Below are 16,715 nucleotides of genomic sequence, written 5' to 3' on the forward strand. Positions count from 1 at the left end.
TAGGCTGCATTCTCAGTGATGTCACCGCTCTCTAGTGAATGGATAGGCTGCATTCTCAGTGATGTCACCGCTCTCTAGTGAATGGATAGGCTGCATTCTCAGTGATTTCACCGCTCTCTAGTGAATGGATAGGCTGCATTCTCAGTGATGTCACCGCTCTAGTGAATGGATAGGCTGCATTCTCAGTGATGTCACTGCTCTCTAGTGAATGGATAGGCTGCATTCTCAGTGATGTCACCGCTCTAGTGAATGGATAGGCTGCATTCTCAGTGATGTCACTGCTCTCTAGTGAATGGATAGGCTACATTCTCAGTGATGTCACCTCTCTCTAGTGAATGGATAGGCTGCATTCTCAGTGATGTCACTGCTCTCTAGTGAATGGATAGGCTGCATTCTCGGAAACGTCACCGCTCTCTAGTGAATGGATAGGCTGCATTCTCAGTGATTTCACCTCTCTCTAGTGAATGGATAGGCTGCGTTCTCGGTGATGTCACTGCTCTCTAGTGAATGGGTAGGCTGCATTCTCGGTGATGTCACCGCTCTCTAGTGAATGGATAGGCTGCATTCTCAGTGATGTCACCGCTCTAGTGAATGGATAGGCTGCATTCTCAGTGATGTCACTGCTCTCTAGTGAATGGATAGGCTGCATTCTCGGCAACGTCACCGCTCTCTAGTGAATGGATAGGCTGCATTCTCGGTGATGTCACTGCTCTCTAGTGAATGGATAGGCTGCATTCTCGGTGATGTCACCGCTCTCTAGTGAATGGATAGGCTGCATTCTCGGTGATGTCACTGCTCTTTAGTGAATGTATAGGCTGCATTCTCGGCAACGTCACCGCTCTCTAGTGAATGGATAGGCTGCATTCTCGGTGATGTCACTGCTCTCTAGTGAATGGATAGGCTGCATTCTTGGTGATGTCACCGCTCTCTAGTGAATGGATAGGCTGTATTCTCGGTGATGTCACCGCTCTCTAGTGAATGGATAGGCTGTATTCTCGGTGATGTCACCGCTCTCTAGTGAATGGATAGGCTGCATTCTCGGTGATGTCACCGCTCTCTAGTGAATGGATAGGCTGCATTCTCGGTGATCTCACCACTCTCTAGTGAATGGATAGGCTGCATTCTCGGTGATCTCACCGCTCTCTAGTGATTGGGTTTTTGGATAGATTTTGGGAACATTTCCTTTTCTTTTTTCTAGGCTCTGTTATTGGATGATCTGATGCAGGGTATATTCTGGGAATTCGGTGAAGATTCGGGTTCAGTTGCATTGTAAGGAAAGTAGGGTGCTGGGTGTGGAGTCACAAAGGGCCCCCTTATACCATCCTGGTGACCCCGTGTTACCCACACACCCCTCACACTGTTTAGGATTCTGCAGTAATGGAGAGATCACGGTGAAAGTGGCACATAGAGAGAATCTGTGATTGGAGATACGATGCCAACTTGTGTAGGACTGAAGGTTTCTCGCTGGGAAATCGGGACTTTGCTCTCTCAGATGATTGGGCGTCCTCAGCTATAGAAATGTTTGGAGGATTGTGTGTGCGGCTCTCCGGCTCCTTAGAGGACGGCGCCATTTCTTCGCACCTTGGTCACCCTCTCATAGGTAGCCAAGACGCACTGCTCCCCCGCAGTATTGGTATGTTCGACACAGGTTGCAGCACACCATGCAAGTGCTGTGGGGCCCTCCATGGCAGCACCGGGACCCTTCCAGGCCTTGACCGCATTGGCCGTACATTGCTGAAAGAAAGGAATGAGGGAACCGCTCAACCGCCACCCTGTGAAGTCATTGTCAAGCCCCTAACTGAATATTTCTTTGGGGCAGAACTTCGGTGAGGTCAGAAATCTGTAGTCTGCTGGGATGTTTCTTTTGGACTCCTCATGTGGTCACATAGATCAATATAACAAGCTCCTCCTAAATCTCCATTAACGCCGTGTCGGGGTAATTGGAGGGGCTTATCCGGGATTATGTTCAATCTCACTAATGAATCGTTATCTGAACATTAATTGTAACTAATCTGCTTATTACACCTTCTTATCTGATAATCCTGAGGGGAGAAATCAGACTCTAAGTGGCACGTCAGACGCAGGAGACGTCAGGCGATGCTTTATGTCACATGACCTCTGCCGCGCAGGAGCTGCACCCCAACCAAAGTCCCTGGAGACCTCCTGTCAGTGCAAGAAAAATGATAGGCTGCATTCTCAGTGATGTCACCGCTCTCTAGTGAATGGATAGGCTGCATTCTCAGTGATGTCACCGCTCTCTAGTGAATGGGTAGGCTGCATTCTCAGTGATGTCACCGCTCTCTAGTGAATGGATAGGCTGCATTCTCAGTGATGTCACCGCTCTCTAGTGAATGGGTAGGCTGCATTCTCAGTGATGTCAGCGCTCTCTAGTGAATGGATAGGCTGCATTCTCAGTGATGTCACCGCTCTCTAGTGAATGGATAGGCTGCATTCTCAGTGATGTCACCGCTCTCTAGTGAATGGATAGGCTGCATTCTCAGTGATGTCACCGCTCTCTAGTGAATGGATAGGCTGCATTCTCAGTGGTGTCACCGCTCTCTAGTGAATGGATAGGCTGCGTACTCGGTGATGTCACCGCTCTCTAGTGAATGGACAGGCTGCGTTCTCAGTGATGTCACCGCTCTCTAGTGGATGGATAGGCTGCATCCTCAGTGATGTCACCGCTCTCTAGTGAATGGATAGGCTGTATTCTCAGTGATGTCACCGCTCTCTAGTGAATGGAGAGGCTGCGTTCTCAGTGATGTCACCGCTCTCTAGTGAATGGATAGGCTGCGTTCTCAGTGATGTCACCGCTCTCTAGTGGATGGATAGGCTGCATCCTCAGTGATGTCACCGCTCTCTAGTGAATGGATAGGCTGTATTCTCAGTGATGTCACCGCTCTCTAGTGAATGGAGAGGCTGCATTCTCAGTGATGTCACCGCTCTCTAGTGAATGGATAGGCTGCATTCTCAGTGATGTCACCGCTCTCTAGTGAATGGATAGGCTGCATTCTCAGTGATGTCATCACTCTCTAGTGAACGGATAGGCTGCATTCTCAGTGATGTCACCGCTCTCTAGTGAACGGATAGGCTGCATTCTCAGTGATGTCACCGCTCTCTAGTGAATGGATAGGCTGCATTCTCGGCAACGTCACCGCTCTCTAGTGAATGGATAGGCTGCATTCTCAGTGATGTCACCACTCTCTAGTGAATGGATAGGCTGCATTCTCAGTGATGTCACCACTCTCTAGTGAATGGATAGGCTGCATTCTCAGTGATGTCACAACTCTCTAGTGAATGGATAGGCTGCATTCTCGGTGATGTCACCGCTCTCTAGTGAATGGATAGGCTGCATTCTCAGTGATGTCATGGGTCTCTAGTGAATGGATAGGCTGCGTTCTCGGTGATGTCACAACTCTCTAGTGAATGGATAGGCTGCATTCTCGATGTCACTGCTCTCTAGTGAATGGATAGGCTGCATTCTCAGTGATGTCACCACTCTCTAGTGAATGGATAGGCTGCAATCTCGGTGATCTCACCGCTCCCTAGCGAATGGATAGGCTGCATTCTCAGTGATGTCACTGCTCTCTAGTGAATGGATAGGCTGCATTCTCGGTGATGTCACCGGTCTCCAGTGAATGGATAGGCTGCATTCTCAGTGATGTCACCGCTCTCTAGTGAATGGATAGACTGCATTCTCAGTGATGTCACCGCTCTCTAGTGAATGGATAGGCTGCATTCTCGGTGATGTCACCGCTCTCTATTGAATGGATAGGCTGCATCTCTCAGTGGTGTCACCGCTCTCTATTGAATGGATAGGCTGCATCTCTCTGTGATGTCACCGCTCTCTAGTGAATGGATAGGCTGCATTCTCGGTGATGTCACCGCTCTCTAGTGAATGGATAGACTGCATTCTCAGTGATGTCACCGCTCTCTAGTGAATGGATAGGCTGCATCTCTCAGTGGTGTCACTGCTCTCCAGTGAATGGATAGGCTGCATTCTCGGTGATGTCACCAGTCTCTAGTGAATGGATAGGCTGCATTCTTGGTGATGTCACCGCTCTCTAGTGAACGGATAGGCTGCATTCTCGGTGATGTCACCGCTCTCTAGTGATTGGGTTGTTGGTTGATGATCTGTTGCAGGGTATATTCTGGGAATTCAGTGAAGATTCAGGTTCAGTTGTGTTGTAAGGAAAGTGGGGTGCTGAGTGTGGCGTCACAGAGGGCCCCCTTATACTATCCTGGTGACCCCGTGTTACCCACACGCCCCTCACACTGTTTAGGATTCTGCAGTGAAGGAAAGATCACGGTGAAAGTGGCACATAGAGAGAATCTGTGATTGGAGATACGATGCCAACTTCACCCCCTCAGCCGCCCCTGCCCGAGCCGCTGCAGATGCCCCGCCGCCTGTTACTGCTATAACCATCCCCACCCCCATATTAACCCCTAATAGGACTTTTCACGCCTTTCTATGAACTAATTCGGATCACTGTAGGATCTGAGATCGATTCTTATATAGTGCGGTCAATTTACGTAGCACTTTACATATATATTGTACATTCACATCAGTCCCTAACCCTCAAGGGGCGTACAATCTAAGGTCCCTAACCCTCAAGGGGCGTACAATCTAAGGTCCCTAACTTACATTCATACATACACATACTAGGGCCAATTTAGGCAGGAGCCAATTCACCTACCAGCATGTCTTTGGAGGAAACCAGAGTACCTGGGGGAAACCCATGCAGGCACAGGGAGAACATGCAAACTCCAGGCAGGTGGTGCCATGGCTGGGATTTGAACCAACGACCCGAGTACTGCCAGGCGGAAGTGCTAACCATTTAGCCACTGTGCTGCCCTTTTTAATGCAAGGTATATGTTTAGGATTGCGCCCTCTCCTGTCTGACACAGTGAAGTACACGGAAGGCCGGGCGCTTCTCCGAGGGTGCTGGTATACCCAGCAGCAGGGGTGGACTGACCTTTTGGAAATTCGGGCACTGCCCGGGGTCAGTAGGGGGCCCCATGAGATGCCCCTGGTACCTTTTTCATAGACTTTTTTGAGTTTGGGCAAGGACACAGGGGCCCCATGATCCCCTAATGCCCGGGGGCCCCATGAGTTGTTAGTCCACCCCTGCCCAGCAGCATACTTACCGCGAAGCAAATAAGGCGTAGGCGTCAATTTTCAGGAGGTGACGCCGCCCCTCGGAAGAAGGGGCAGGGATCGGGACCTGGTCAGGCTGCGTGCTGCTGGAGGGTGCGGGGATGGCTGACTGCTTCTTTCATGGGGGGGGGGGGGAGTTAAGGTTAGTGCGTGAAATGGGTAGTTGTGGCGGGGGGGGGGGGATGTATGATGGTCAGTGGTGTCAGTGGGTGGGGGTGGCAGAGGGATGGGGGGTGGATTGTGGTGATGGGCTGAGGGTGGTGGTGGTGGTGGGGGGGATTTGGGGGTGGGGTGTCGCCTGATTTTAGTGTTGCATGAACTAAATACACCACTGGGGATACCTTATATATACATTTGTAAACCTGTCCGTGTTCATTACATACCTAAATTTAGACCTGGTGATGTCATCACTGGGTCTCTGCGCTTCTCTATGCAATGAGGGCAAATCATGGCTGGTGAGAGGGTCCAGCAGGGTGCTGTACATAGCTTCCTAAAAACATCACAGCACTCCTCTCAAGAGCCCTCAGCCCTGATGCAAGCAGTGGGCTGGCTCTTGGGAGGAGTTATGCAAATATCAAAATGGGCTTGATGGGCAGGTGTCAGTCTGAAAATGAAAGGGGTGCAGTGGGGAGGAAAGGACTAGATGATGCTGGGCGTCCACCAAAGGCAGAGCTCTATCTGACTTGTTGCAGCTTCTAATGCACATTGTGAGCGGCTCGCAGTGTGCGGTGAAATCAGAGTGAGCCGTTTCAGCCCAGCAGAGGAGCCGGTACAACTGGCAGGCCGAGGTATGGATGGAACGTGAGGCTTCAGGTGAAGGAACTGAGCTGAACAGGAATGCAGACCCTTCATAAATGGCGTGCAGCATGTGTGGGACATGTGATCTCCACAGACAGGCCGCCGGATTGTCAGCTGGCTCCGGAGTATCGGGCCCCGGGCAGTGCTGCATCACAGGATATTGCAGGAGGGGGGGAGCATCACTGAGCGGGGGGGGGACAGGAGAGCTCGGCATTTCACATTCAGGTATGTCACACTGAGCGCACACTCATTCCACAGTCTGTGAGCGCAGGAGGAGCTGGGGCCCCGAACATGCAGAGAGAAAAGACAGGGATGGGTCCTAATGACTGGGGGGGGCCACACTAGAAAATGTCATATCTATATTGTGTACACAGAGCGGTGATGTCACTCCTGTATAATATATCTTATATCTGAGGGCGGTGATGTCACTCTGTATAATATATCTTATATCTGGAGAGCGGTGATGTCACTCTGTATAATATATCTTATATCTGGAGGGCGGTGATGTCACTCCTGTATAATATATCTTATATCTGGAGAGCGGTGATGTCACTCTGTATAATATATCTTATATCTGGAGGGCGGTGATGTCACTCCTGTATAATATATCTTATATCTGGAGGGCGGTGATGTCACTCCTGTATAATATATCTTATATCTGGAGGGCGGTGATGTCACTCCTGTATAATATATCTTATATCTGGAGGGCGGTGATGTCACTCTGTATAATATATCTTATATCTGGAGGGCGGTGATGTCACTCTATAATATATCTTATATCTGGAGAGCGGTGATGTCACTCCTGTATAATATATCTTATATCTGGAGGGCGGTGATGTCACTCTGTATAATATATCTTATATCTGGAGGGCGGTGATGTCACTCCTGTATAATATATCTTATATCTGGAGGGCGGTGATGTCACTCCTGTATAATATATCTTATATCTGGAGAGCGGTGATGTCACTCCTGTATAATATATCTTATATCTGGAGAGCGGTGATGTCACTCCTGTATAATATATCTTATATCTGGAGGGCGGTGATGTCACTCCTGTATAATATATCTTATATCTGGAGAGCGGTGATGTCACTCCTGTATAATATATCTTATATCTGGAGAGCGGTGATGTCACTCCTGTATAATATATCTTATATCTGGAGGGCGGTGATGTCACTCCTGTATAATATATCTTATATCTGGAGAGCGGTGATGTCACATATCTTTGTAAACAACACAGATCTCTCTCCTGTCAGCAGGGATGTGCCGGTTTCTGTTTCCCTACACAGCACATCACCTAGTAACACAGCACACAGTCAGCAAATTACATATAGTTAGGCACACAGTTAACCCTTTGATCGCCCCTGATGTGAACCCCTTCCTGCCCAGTGTCATTAGTACAGTGTCAGTGCTTTTTATTAGCCGTGATCACTGTATTGGTGTCACTGGGGATGTCAGTGTCAGTTAGTGTCAGAATGCCCGCCGTACTATTACAGTCCCGCTATAAGTTGCTGATTGCCGCCATTACTAGTATAAAAACTTTGAAAACCTCCCAGTATCTTTCCCGCCATTTGTAGACGCTTTATCTTTCACACAAACCAATTCATTTACACGTATTGGATTTTTTTTTACCAAAGAAATGTAGCAGAATACATTTTGACCTAAATTTTTGAATACATTTTTTTAATTGGATGTTTTTAGAGAGAAAGTTAAAAAATATATATATATTTTTTTTTCATTTATAGTGCAAAAAAATAAAAAAAACAGTGTTGATCAAATACCACCAAAAGGAAGCTCTGTGTGAGAAAAAAAATGATAAATCTCATATTTGTGTAGTGTTGCATGACCGCACAAGTGCCAGTTAAAGTAGTAGGTGATGAAGGGGGTAAATCTTCTGGAGGGTAAGTGGTTAATGAATGGGCACACCAGGCCACTGCCCAGTGTTCCCAGGTGCATGGGGGGCCCATGAGCAGAGCACCCAAAAGGTGGGGGGTGGGTGCTGTGTATGGTGGGGCACTGGATTTGGCCCCTGGTGCCTCTGCAATGTTACTTCGTGAAAAAGAGCAGCAGCTGACTGATAATGGGGAGAGGATGCAGCTTTCTCCTCTGTCCTGCAGGGGGCAGAAGAGAGCCGACACTGAGACTGAGAACTCACCTCAGTCTCAGCCCAGGAGAGGAAGGAGGAGCTGACGTCACTGCAGGTGGGAAGAGCATGTGATCTGTGAGTACAAGGGGGGGGGGGAGGGTACAACTCTGATGTATGGGGACACTGTGATGAGGGAACCTGATGTATGGGGACACTGTGATGGGGCACCTGATGTATGGGGACACTGTGATGGGGACACCTGATGTATGGGGACACTGTGATGGGGGTACCTGATGTATGGGGACTGTGATGGGGACACCTGATGTATGGGGACACTGTGATGGGGGAACCTGATGTATGGGGACACTGTGGGGAACCTGATGTATGGGGACACTGTGATAGGGAACCTGATGTATGGGGAGACTGTGATGAGGGAACCTGATGTATGGGGACACTATGATGGGGGAACCTGATGTATGGGGACACTGTGATGGGGGAACCTGATGTATGGGGACTGTGATGGAGACACCTGATGTATGGGGACACTGTGATGGAGACACCTGATGTATGGGGACACTGTGATGGGGACACCTGATGTATGGGGACACTGTGATGGGGACACCTGATGTATGGGAACACTGTGATGGGGACACCTGATGTATGGGGACACTGTGATGGAGACACCTGATGTATGGGGACACTGTGATGGGGGAACCTGATGTATGGGAACACTGTGATGGGGACACCTGATGTATGGGGACACTGTGATGGGGGAACCTGATGTATGGGGACACTGTGATGGGGGTACCTGATGTATGGGGACTGTGATGGAGACACCTGATGTATGGGAACACTGTGATGGGGACACCTGATGTATGGGGACACTGTGATGGAGACACCTGATGTATGGGGACACTGTGATGGGGACACCTGATGTATGGGAACACTGTGATGGGGGAACCTGATGTATGGGAACACTGTGATGGGGACACCTGATGTATGGGGACACTGTGATGGGGGAACCTGATGTATGGGGACACTGTGATGGGGACACCTGATGTATGGGGACACTGTGATGGGGACACCTGATGTATGGGGACACTGTGATGGGGGAACCTGATGTATGGGGACACTGTGATGGGGACACCTGATGTATGGGGACACTGTGATGGGGGTGCCTGATGTATAGTATTCGGGTGCTGTGATGAGGACAGCTGATGCAGGCTGGTAGGGGCCCCAGTGTATTACTTTGCTCAGGGACCCATGATGCTATTGGGATGGGACTGCTTGAAGGCGCACCACCTGCAGCTGGCAGGCCTGACTGTATAATGAGATTTTCTCCTGAATTATCCTCAGTTCCTCTCACGAGATGCAGACAGAACAGAAGCGTTACCCCCGTCACATGAGCGGCCATGAAACCACACAGAGAGTGTTCTGAATATTGTAGCCAGACAAGGACCAATCACATGCCCCCCCCTCCCCCCTCACCACTTTCCTGAGGTTGTACAGAGGAAATCATGTTATCACCCAACATTATCACAAATGTATTTATACCTGACGCACCCAGAGTCATTAATTCCAGTATTTCTGATAGTATAACCCACGGCGATGGTCAATAAACCTTCATATATTTATAGAGAACACGCTTTTCCTTGGTTAGCATTCATCAGGTTCACAAATGATGTGTGGGAGGTATCTAAATGGACAGTTGGATGAATGGCTCTATATTTAGGATGTATCCGGTCTCTAAACCAGAGGTTCTGATTGGACAGTTGGATAAATGGTTCTATATTTAGGACGTATCCGGTCTATAAACCAGAAGCTCTGATTGGACGGTTGGATAAATGGCTCTATATTTAGGACGTATCCGGTCTATAAACCAGAGGCTCTGATTGGACGGTTGGATAAATGGTTCTATATTTAGGATGCATCCAGGTCTATAAACCAGAGGCACTGATTGGACGGTTGGATAAATGGCTCTATATTTAGGATGTATCCAGGTCTATAAACCAGAGGCACTGATTGGACGGTTGGATAAATGGTTCTATATTTAGGACGTATCCGGTCTATAAACCAGAGGCTCTGATTGGACAGTTGGATAAATGGTTCTATATTTAGGATGCATCCGGTCTGTAAACCAGAGGCTCTGGATGGACAGTTGGATAAATGGCTCTATATTTAGGATGTATCCGGTCTATAGACCAGAGGCTCTGGATGGACGGTTGGATAAATGGCTCTATATTTAGGATGCATCCGGTCTGTAAACCAGAGGCTCTGGATGGACGGTTGGATAAATGGCTCTATATTTAGGACGTATCCGGTCTATAGACCAGAGGCTCTGATTGGACGGTTGGATAAATGGCTCTATATTTAGGACGTATCCGGTCTATAAACCAGAGGCTCTGATTGGACGGTTGGATAAATGGTTCTATATTTAGGATGTATCCGGTCTATAAACCAGAGGCTCGGATTGGACGGTTGGATAAATGGCTCTATATTTAGGATGTATCCGGTCTATAAACCAGAGGCTCTGATTGGACGGTTGGATAAATGGCTCTATATTTAGGACGTATCCGGTCTATAGACCAGAGGCTCTGATTGGACGGTTGGATAAATGGCTCTATATTTAGGATGTATCCGGTCTATAAACCAGAGGCTCTGATTGGACGGTTGGATAAATGGCTCTATATTTAGGATGTATCCGGTCTATAAACCAGAGGCTCTGATTGGACGGTTGGATAAATGGCTCTATATTTAGGACGTATCCGGTCTATAAACCAGAAGCTCTGGATGGCTAGGTGAAGGCTTGGAGGACATTTCTGTATTTGTAGTTCACCGACATTCGCACATTCCATTGCTGGCTCTGCGTTTCCTGAGCTGCGATCCTGCATGGCCGCCTTCTAACCTCACCACAATTAACAGAAAATAACACGAATTGTTTTTCCAGATGTGGCGATCACAGGAGGGTGTTTTTGATATCGGGCAATAAATTGTGATTTCTCGAGGAAACGTGACCGCACATCGCCCAGTTCACAAATCTGTTATTTTCTTGACGTTTTGGCATGCAGGCTCTTCATTACGGCCCCCAGGGGCCCAGAAATATGCACGTGAGGAAAGTACGATCGTTCCGGGAAGTTGGGGATTGAGATTTCCACATTGAAGTCAGGAAAAGGCCAGGTAGGGGCGCTGGGAAAAGGCGGCCGAACAGAACAATCCATTGATAGAAACAACATTGCTAATTGTATGTGGCAATTGATATGTGACCGGAGGGGACAGCGGACCCGGGAATGTCGTGTGGGAATGCGAACCGTCTGAGCTCTGGAATTCACAGGTCCTCCCAGGTCACCGTGGAAAACTGCAGTTTGGATGGACATGAGGCGGGCGCAGATAGGGGGCCAAGATATGGGTACAACACATCATACAATCTATACACGGGATAGAGAAGTGACAACGATGGGAAATCTGCAGATATGAGGGTTTTTTTTTTTTAACCACTTGCTACCCAACGACGTACCCATTTGTTGTTGTGTTTGAGTGGTTATACCGGGGCCATGGCTATAACTACAATCATCACCCTGGTATCTTTTTTTTTTAAAGCTGGGATGCTCTACAATGTAAAAGTGATCTGAGCGGCTAATTAGCCTCCCCCCTCCCATTTCCTTTCTGGGCTCTCCCGTCCCACCAGGGAGCCTGAGACTGAAGCTGGCGGTTCCACCGGCTGACCATAGAGATGACTGAAGACCGGAATGTCCCTGAACATCTCTATAGTCCAAGGCCCCATTCACACCTGAGCTCGACGCTCCAAAATGCTCAGGGAGAAAAAAAATGGAGATGGTTTACAGCATTTTTTTTTTTTTAACCACTTGCTATCCAACGATGTACCCATTTGTCATCGTGTTTGAGTGGTTATACCGGGGCCATGGCTACAACTACAATCATCACCCTGGTATCTTTTTTTTTTCAGGCTGGGATGCTGTACAATGTAAAAGTGATCTGAGCGGCTAATTAGCCTCCCCCCTCCCATTTCCTTTCTGTGCTCTCCCATCCCACCAGGGAGCCCAGGACTGAAGCTGGCGGTTCCACTGGCAGACCATAGAAATGACTGAAGACTGGAATGTCCCTGACCATCTCTATAGTCCAAGGCCCCATTCACACCCGAGCTCAAAGCTCCAAAACGCTCAGGGAGGAAAAAATTAATATTACTCTATGGAGATGGTTCACAGCATGGGGCAGCACAGTGGCTAAATGGTTAGCACTTCCGCCTGGCAGTACTAGGGTCATTGGTTTGAATCCCAGCCACGGCACCACCTGCCTGGAGTTTGCATGTTCTCCCTGTGCCTGCGTGGGTTTCCTCCAGGTACTCCAGTTTCCTCCCACACTCCAAAGACATGCTGGTAGGTGAATTGGATCCTTTCTAAATTGGCCCTAGTATATGTATGTATGAATATGAGTTAGGGACCTTAGATTGTACGCTCCTCAGGGGCGGGGACTGATGTGAATGTACAATATATATGTAAAGCGCTGCATAAATTGACCGCACTATAAAAGTACCTGAAATAAATAAATCTCTACTCCAAGTCGCTTGAAGCTCCAAAAAGTTTTGGAGCTACTTTTGTAGTTTATGTTTTTGGCACGTTTTCATTCCCATAGAAATACTTGGGATCGCGTGTTTTCATGCGCTCTTGCACATTTTGTTGCGTTACCAAGAGCGTTTTTCTGGCATGGCAACACATGGCCACAATTGATGTCACAGATGTCCAGGGGCGGACTAACAACTCATGGGCCCCCCAGGCAATAGGGGATCATGGGGCCCCTGTGTCCTTGCCCAAACTCAAAAAAGCCTATGATAAAGGTACCAGGGGCATCTCATGGGGCCCCCTACTGACCCCTGGCCCTCGGGCAGTGCCCGAGTTTCCAAATGGTCAGTCCGCCCCTGCAGATGTCATTTTTCTCCATCGGTTAATATAGCCAGAACTCCAAAAGCCCAAAAACGCCTGAACAAATCGCACACAAACGTGCATAAAAACACATGCAAAAAAATGCAGAAATACGCTATGCGCAGATGTGAATGGAGCCTAAGAAATCGGATGCGATAAGTATTTTGTCACTTCCCCTTTCGGTCTGATGTAAACAGACTGTTACCGGCCTGTGAAGCATCAGACCAGTCCGATCTTGGTTTCATCCGATACTTCGAAAAGCAGAGGAGAGATCTGGGGTATAATAGACCCCAGAGATCCCAGCAAAGAGAACCTGTCACTGCTCCCGATATCAAGGGATGTCGTTCATTCCTTGTGATAGCCATAAAAGTGATGAAGACAAAAAACCTAAAGATACAATATAAAAAAAAAAAAAAAAACCCCAACATAAAAAGAAAAATAATTAAATACAAAGTTTAAAGCACCGCGTTCCCTGTGCGCAAAGGCGAACACATATGTAAATGGTGTTCGCACCACACATGTGAGGTATCGCTGCGAACATCAGAGCGAGAGCAACAATTCGAGCAGCAGACCTCCCGTGTAACTCTAAACCGGTAACCCGTAATGGCTTTTAAAGCGTCGCCTATGGAGGTGTTTAAGTATTATATTTTATCACGAACGAGCGCAATTTTGAAAAAGTGAGACACAGAGGCGTCCCTAGGGTTGGTGTCACCCGGTGCGGTAACACTCGGTGACGCCCCTTCCGACGATCCCCGCAGAATGGATCGGATCTGCGGATTGAGTATAATGGATCAGACTCCGATCCATTAGGCTCCCCAATCCGCAGATCCGATCCATCCTGCGGGGATCGTCGGCTTTCTTTACAACTTACCTTTTCGTGGAGCGGGTCCGGTGTCACCCCGTATAGGTTGCATGCCGATGATCCCCGCAGGATGGTTCTGATCTGCAGATTGAGGATAATGGATGGGAGTCCGATCCATTATGCTCCCCAATCCGCAGATCCGAACCATCCTGCAGTGATTGTAGGTTTGCTTTACAACCTACCTTTTTGTGGAGCGGGTCTGGTGTCACCCGGTGCGGACCACGCTCACCGCACCTGCCTCGGGACGCCACTGGTGAGACATGTTTGGTGTCTATTTACTCGTAACATCATATTCTATATTTTACCAAACAATTGGGTATTATATTGTGTTTTTGCGGATTAAAATTCATTAAAGTGTTTTTGTTTTTTGTAAAAATTGTGTTTGAAAAACCGCTGTGCAAATACCGTACAACATAAAAAATTGCAACACCCATCATTTCGTTCTTTAGGGCCTCGGCTTAAAAAAAATCTCATGTTTGTGGGTTCAAAGTAATTTTCTAGCAAGAAAATGCTGATTTTTTTTTTACATGTAGGTGAGGAATGTCAGAATTGGCCCGGGGGTCAAGGGGTTAAATTGCAAGAACCAATTGGATTTCACTTTACTAGAAGTGGATAAATCCCCCTGGACCCTATCCCCTCACAGCTCCTCCAGTCACCCCCCCCCCCCTCCATCATCCACTCCCTCACCCACATCTTCAATCTCTCCGTTTCCACAGGCACCTTCCCCTCCCTTCTAAAGCACACACACATCACCCCCATACTCAAAAAACCCTCCCTTGACCCCACTAACCTTAACAACCTTAGACCCATCTCCTTGTTGCCCTTCACCTCCAAGCTCCTTGTGCGCCTGGTCTACAATCGTCTAAGCTCCCACCTCACTGATAACAACCTCCTTGACCCCCTACAGTCTGGCTTCCGCCCCCTGCACTCCACCGAAACCGCCCTACTTAAAATCACCAACGACCTGCTAACCGCCAAAGCCAATGGCCACTATTCTATCCTCCTGCTCCTGGACCTCTCCGCGGCCTTCGACACTGTTGACCACCCCCTCCTCCTTACTAAACTACACTCCTTTGGCATCAAGGACGCTGCTCTCTCCTGGTTCTCCTCCTACCTATCCCAACGCTCCTTCAGCGTCACCTACAACACTGACACCTCCCCCTCCCTCCCCCTCTCTGTCGGGGTCCCCCAAGGCTCTGTCCTCGGACCCCTCCTCTTCTCCATCTATACCTCCTCCCTTGGCAAACTTATTCACTCCCATGGCTTCAATTACCACCTCTACGCCGACGACACCCAAATCTACCTTTCCACCCCCCACCTCACCCCCTCACTCTGTGCCCGCATCACCCACCTCCTAAATGACATATCAGACTGGATGTCGCTCCACTTCCTCAAACGTAACCTACCAAAAACCGAGCTCCTGGTCTTCCCCCCACCCCGTGCCCCCCCCATCCTCTCCATCACCACTAACAACGCCACTATCTCTCCCACCCCACACGCCAAAGTCCTGGGTGTCACCCTGGACTCCGACCTCTCCTTCCTACCCCACATCCAACTGCTATCTAGATCCTGCAGGCTCCACCTCCGCAACATCTCCAAGATACGTACATTCCTCACCCCAGACGCCACCAAACAACTCGTACACTCCCTCATCATCTCACGCCTGGACTACTGCAACTCCCTCGTCATCTCACGCCTGGACTATTCCCTCCTCACTGGCCTACCCAAACGAATGCTATCCCCACTCCAGTCTATCCTGAACTCAGCGGCCAGACTCACCCACCTCACCAACCGCTCCACATCTGCCACCCCCCTGGCCAATCCCTTCACTGGCTCCCGATTGCCCAACGCATCAAGTTCAAGCTGCTAACCCTGACCTACAAGGCCATTCACAATGTCGCCCCGAACTACATTACTGACCTGATACCCAAATACTACCCTACCCGTGCCCTCCGCTCCTCACAGGACCTTCTGCTCTCTAGCTCCCTGGTCTCCTCCCCCCACGCCCGATTGCAGGACTTCTCTAGGACTTCCCCCATCCTCTGGAACTCCCTACCCCAATCCATCAGAATGCCACCTACCCTCCTCACCTTCAGGCACACCCTGAAAACCCATCTCTTCAGGGAAGCCTACCCCAACCTCTCCTAACACCCGACCTCACCTCACAACCAACCTCCTTCATTCCACCCACCATTCCATCCCCCCACAGCCATCTCCTCCTGTGCCACTCTCCCCTCCCTCCTAGATTGTAAGCTGGAAAGAGCAGGGCCCTTGAACCCCTCGTGTATTGTATTGTTACTGTATTGTCTCATGTTCTGTCCCCCACTATAATGTACAGCGCTGAGCAAACCCTTTGGCGCTATATAAATACTGTATAATAATAATAATAATAATAATAAATCCAAATCGAAGAACACTTTGCTTCTTGCACTGTGTAGTATTATGTTCAGCAGACTGTGTTCTTCTATTGTTGTGACTTAGATGATGTTCAGAGCACATTTTATGCCCAATTCATGCAAAACTCCACGTAATCCCAAGGGGTTCACATACTTTTTCTTGCAACTGTACATTCAATAGATCTGATTTCAGGTACAATTTCAATTCCCAAATCGCATCTGAAATCGCAGCGTTGTGACCGGGCTTGGTTCACACTGGATGTGATTTAAAATCGTGCGTTTTGTTTGTGATTTCACTGCGTTTTCTGAAGATTTCCCTACGATTTATTGCTTTCTCCAGCACGATTTCTATTGTAGTCTATATGTAAAATTGCAACAAACTGCAGAAAAAGTCATCCAAGAACTACTTTTGAAATGGCAATGCAGCAAATTGCGTATGTTAAGACGCTGACATTCGCATTCATTAGGTACGTTTTCA

This window comes from Staurois parvus, unplaced genomic scaffold (genome assembly GCF_062004578.1).
Source record: "Staurois parvus isolate SC_StPar_1 unplaced genomic scaffold, SC_StPar_1.0 ptg001320l, whole genome shotgun sequence".
NCBI lineage: Eukaryota > Metazoa > Chordata > Amphibia > Anura > Ranidae > Staurois > Staurois parvus.